The sequence below is a fragment of the Oryctolagus cuniculus genome, chromosome 1, assembly GCF_051225735.1.
Source record: "Oryctolagus cuniculus isolate XC-2025 breed Fujian yellow rabbit chromosome 1, ASM5122573v1, whole genome shotgun sequence".
Classification (NCBI taxonomy): domain Eukaryota; kingdom Metazoa; phylum Chordata; class Mammalia; order Lagomorpha; family Leporidae; genus Oryctolagus; species Oryctolagus cuniculus.
Window position 1 is genome coordinate 206,721,858 of NC_142867.1, and position 5,621 is coordinate 206,727,478.

The 5,621-nt window shown below is 35.0% G+C and overlaps 1 pseudogene; it reads left to right on the forward strand.

The window, feature by feature from the left end:
• Nucleotides 1-290: 290 nt before the first annotated feature.
• Nucleotides 291-902, forward strand: LOC100342504 (FGFR1 oncogene partner 2 homolog pseudogene; annotated as a pseudogene).
• The last annotated feature ends 4,719 nt before the right edge of the window (nt 903-5,621 follow it).

Below are 5,621 nucleotides of genomic sequence, written 5' to 3' on the forward strand. Positions count from 1 at the left end.
TAGGAGCATGGAGTCTCTATTAGCGTGCAAAGGTCTGAGCTGGCAGAGGCTTTGTGTCTCAGGCTCCACCGCTGATGGCTGTGAGGGATTGAGAGCTGAGTAGGTGGATGAAATGCAGGGAGACAAGCGGGCGTAGGTGTGTGGGCAGTCCGCTGTGCCTGGGTCACCCCGGTGCTGGGCTCCTCTGGAGCCATGGCCCTAGCCTAAATCCCCCAAACTCTCTCTCTTGGGAACCAACGTCCTCTCCTCGTCCCTTCTCTTCTTTCTGGAACTAAGATACTCCTCCAGAAATGAGTTGCACAATTGAGAAGGCACTTGTTGATGCTACAACTCTTGTTGAAAGATTGAGAGATCACGATGCTGTAGCAGAATCTCCGATTGAGAAAACCACAGCTCTCAACGAGCGAGTAGAAGTATCAGGAAGAATCAATATCAAGGAGAAATTCAAGAACTTCTCAAGACATTGGCCACGGTCCACATTAGGAATGGGAATCCAGCCACACAAGAGAACAAAGAATTGTGTACATGTTTGGAAGAACATCAGTCTGCCTTGGAACTTACAATGAGCAAGTAAGTATCAAGACAAACATTGATCTTGATAATGTCTGGCAAAATTATTTGATCCAGTTATAGTAATGAAGTTAAAAAAGTAGCACCCTAAGGAGTTACAAGCACTTATGGACCAGATAACAGAAATGGCCACAGTGATTGAGACTGACAAGCAAAAAGATTGCAAAGAGCACAAATGAATATTTCAACATGATGGAGAAAACAAAGGCCTGAGAGATAGTCTTCAAATATCTCAAGAACCATTTCTGAACCTTAGGGAAGAGAATGCATGGGAAAACACATCGCTTTCAGCATTAGTGAGCAACTGTGACCTGAGTCTGTGGAAGAACTGACTTCTGTGAGCTTCTGTGAGCTTCCCTAAATTCAAAGCTCACTAAGACCGACCTATGCATCCATGAATGGTGGACTGCATAGACCACGCAGTCTATTTGTTTCTCTATAACGTTTACCACACACTGCCTAAAGACAGCAACAAAACATGTATAGTTAGTGGTCATGACTTTATTCCCAAACACAGTTGAGAAGTAGAAAAGACCCCTGTTAACTGGTGGTGAAAGGTTTTTACGACGGCAGAATGTATCAAGAGCTTTCAGCGTTGCTTCCTGGATACACAGAAATTTGATTTCCAGTAAATGCTTAGGAATCCACAGAATTATCCCATTTTTACCATAGTTCTAATAGTGGAAGGTCCTCCTACTAAGTTTTACATTTCTTGTTTGATGTCAAAGCAGCTTATGGACCATAAGTCTTCAGCTATAATGATCACCTGTCTACTAACATTGATTTCAATTTTTGTCAAAGAAAATATGGTTTTAAAGGATGTACAATGTGCCTTAAGAGAAGTGATTTAATTTTGCCCTGGTGGTTATCTAACAATTGTCTATAACTCGTATAAGTGTATAAACTATCATTTCAGGAATGAGAGAAATGGAAAATTACTCTCTAAGAAAGAAGATCTTATAATAAACATATTTAGTATGCTAAACACCCCTTGGAAATAATTATCTTTGGTTCTAAGTAACAAAGATGAAATTTTTCTCTGGTTGTTCTTTGATGATATTACACAGTTCATTTGGCTATCAGAGATGAAATTTGTGATAGAACAAGATAAGCAGAGTAATATCAAAGTAAGTTGGGAATTCCTACAGTTCATAGCACTCTTTTTTCAAAAGAAACTTATTCTTGAGATACAGAAAAAGTAAATCAGAATTTCAAAAAATATTCTGCATCAATTTTTAAGTTCCATCTGGTCTTAGAACTTGGAAGATTTTTCTTACAACATTTCAGCTGAAAGAGAAAGAAATATGTGGGTTCAAAATTATGTTTTCTGTTTTTATTTAAGTCAACTATACAGTACATAAATTTTTAAAAAAAACACCAGATATAGAATTGAGTTTAAACATTAGCTGAAATCTAAATTTTTCTTAATCTGTGGTGATTATAGAATAAAAGGATGTGTCAAGTATAATTAAATATGTTCATTTATATAAATAAATATTAAAATTAGCACAAATAGAAAATTCTACTTTTGCGTATATAATTTGCTGAATAAATGTTACTTCCTTGGGTAACTTTTGTTCCAATTTAAGTACATGTGCTGCCGAAACAAGCGCAGCCCAAATAACTTTTCTGTAAATTTAACGTATTAGTAAAATCCCAAACCACTTTTTGCTTCAGAATTTTCATATATTACGACTAGGGGGATGGACTGATTGATTAGAAAAGGCCCGACAGCCCACACAAACATTACATGGATTTCTTTTATCATTCAGAGACCTTAATTGATACTTTATAGATGAATGGAACTTTTTTATATTTTAGCTTTCCTATTGATTTTTGCAAGTGCCCTTAATTTAATGGCGTATTCATTGAAATAATTTCTATTACAAGTAAGGATTAAAGAAAATAAACTATACAGTTGAGATTAAGTTGAGGCAGTTCATTGAGGCAGCTCTGTCAACAAATGTTACTTGATAAATAATTATTTTTATAAGCAAATAAGTTAATTTATTCTTGGTCTTCTTGCTTGGATAATTTTATGATCTTGATGTTATAAGACATTTACTTTGTTTTTAGTGACAGTTTTCCATCCCATGCTTTTTTTTTTAAACAGAACCTTGAATTTATGTCCTGAGAGTACATACTTAATAGGAGCCTATTTTATCAAAGATAAGTAATTAAAATTGAAAAAAAATGTATTATCTCATAACATATACAATTTTATGTGCATACCAAACATTTTTAAATTGAAATTGTAATTTGTATCTTATATATTATTTCTAATGTATGGTTTGCTTTTATAACTGTATTTTCTATTTCCTTTTCAATCAGTGGCCATTTTTCAATAGCTAGTAGTTTCATTTGAATGCTGCACATGTACACCAGTAAAATTATGGGGTATCAGGATGACATTATTTTCCGCTAGAAATGATATTCTTTGGAATTATAACTGGGATCACATTGAATCCAAAAATTGCTTTATGAAGTATGGACATTTTCATGTTAATTCTTCCAATTCATGAACATAGAAGATTTTTCTGTATGATTGCATCTTCTATTTCTTTCACAACTATTTTCTAATTTTAATTGTAGAGATCTTTCACATTGTTGGTTAAATTCATCTCAAGGTGTTTAAAGGTTTTTTAGCTTTTATAAATGAGACTGAACTTATAAGTCCTTTCTCAGCCAGAGCATTGTTGGTGTATAAGAATACTATAGATTTTTGTGTGTTGATTTTCTATCCTGCAATTTTGCCAAATTCTTTCATGAGTTCTAATAGTCCCTTATTGGAGTCTTTTTATTCTCTGGTATAAAGGATCATGTCATTTGTAAGCAGAGATAATTTGACTTCCACCTTTCCAATTTGTATACCTTTGATTTCTTTTTCTTTCCTAATGGCTCTAAAACTTCCAGAATTTTATTGAATAATAGTAGTGGTAGTGAGAGTGGTCATCCTGGTCTGGTTCTGGATTTAATGGAAATGCTTCTAGCTTTTCCCCTATTCAATATATTTCTGGCTGTGAGTTTGTTATATATTGTCTTTATTATTCTGATGTATGTTCCTTCTATGCCCAATTTTTAAAGGTTTTTTCATGAACGGATGTTGTATTTTACCAATTGCTTTCTCTGCATCTGTTGAAATAATCATATGGCTTATAATCAATCATTTTGTTGATGTGATGTGTCATGTTCATTGATTTGCACTCTAGAAGAAATAAGTTGGGGAAAATTTCTGTTATTATTTCACTGAAAAGCTTTCTTAAGCCATTTTTTTCCCTTACTTTTAGAAAAATCCTAAGACTCATATATTTGGTTACTGGATGGTATTCAGTAGATCCTGGACACTGTTTTTATGTGACTAGATTCTTTTAAAAGTCCATCTTCTAGACTGGATATTCTTTCTGCTGCCTTACCAAGTCTGTTGTTAAGGCTTTTCTGCAATACAGTGGGTATTGATCTCAGGCACAATAAAAAAATGGGGAGAAGCTAAAAAACATAGGGATTTATTAGATCAATGTAAGACGTAAGTGAGGGGATGAACTTTCTCCCTTTTTTCTTTGGTGGAATATTCTATAATTCTGTCAATATGGCTTCTTGGACAGCCTACGATGGCATTAAATAGTCAGTTGAACATCAAAGCTATAAACTGTAATGTAACCTTGCCCTGAATTTCCTGACTTTTCAACTTCGCTCTTTCTGTCCTACCACTCCTTGGATTTGTACTCACCATAAAGTTGTCACATACAAACTTTTGCATTAGACTTTGTTTATTAGATGAGGTTAACAGAATTATGTGTTAAGTCAGGATGAAGCTTTGAAGTTAAACAGTGTTCTGATGGCATGAAGAATGCCATTGTTAGTGGGAAATTTTAAGTAATAACACAGTTCATATGGTGGTTTCAAATTACTAAACTTAGTTTCTTTGATTAGAATGATGTACAATTGGAAAATAAGAAAACACAATATATAGAGATTGTGACAATAAATGGGACTAAAAAATGATTAATTGTGGGGCAGCACTGTGGTGTAGTGGGTAAGGCTGCTGCCTGAGGTGCCAGCATCCCATATGGATTCCGGTCTATCTCCTGGTTTCTCCAGTTCTAATCTATCTCCCTGTGAATGCACCTGGAAAAGCAGAGGATGATGACTCAAGTCCTTGGGCCCCTGCAACCATGTGGGAGACCTGGAAGAAGCTCCTGTCTCCTGGCTCCGGATAGGCTCAGATCCAACTTTTACAGCCATTTGGGGAGTGAACTAGCAGATAGAAGACCTCTCTCTTTCTCTGCTCTGCTTCTGTACGTAACTCTGCCTTTCAAATGAATAAATAAATCTTTAAAAAATGATTAATTGTCTGATGATGATATTTTCATTTCTTTTACTTCCATTGACATCCATGAAAAATACAATACAGTCCATGAAATGAACACTCATTGCAAACCACAGAGAGTACACTGTTCAAAATTAGGACTAGTTTCTCATTTTAACAATGGCATATCTGCCAGAAAACTCAGTGTCAGCAAATTGGAGAAACCTGAGGAACAGAATGGAGAAATTTCTATGGATTAACTCAAGATCCTTGATTTCCAGATTTACCTATGAAACCTACACAATGAATGAAATAACAACTTGATTTTCCAGGTAGTTTGTCATTCTCTCCTGGATGCCATACAACAAACTCAATTGAGCTGGACATCTTACCACTTAGAGATGATTTTTCCTAAGATTTTCTCTCAATGCCCTCATGATTATCCCTAACATTTGTTCTCAATAACCTTATGACCTGTTCATCATCAAGGACAGGTATATGTGAAGACTAATTAAATCCCAAAGGAATTATAGAAACCGGTAGAACATGTACAAAATTAAGGTTGGGAGTTTGGTCTTTGGATGCAGAATGTGAAATTAAATATGGAATCCTCAACTCTGGGTGGAAATTGGAGTCGGATTAGTTAGTTACAGCAATCGATTCTTGGACTTTGTGTATGTCTTCAGTAAGTTAGTGAGATTTCTGAATGTCTAGTGTAATATTGAAGGAGACCACAAAACATGAA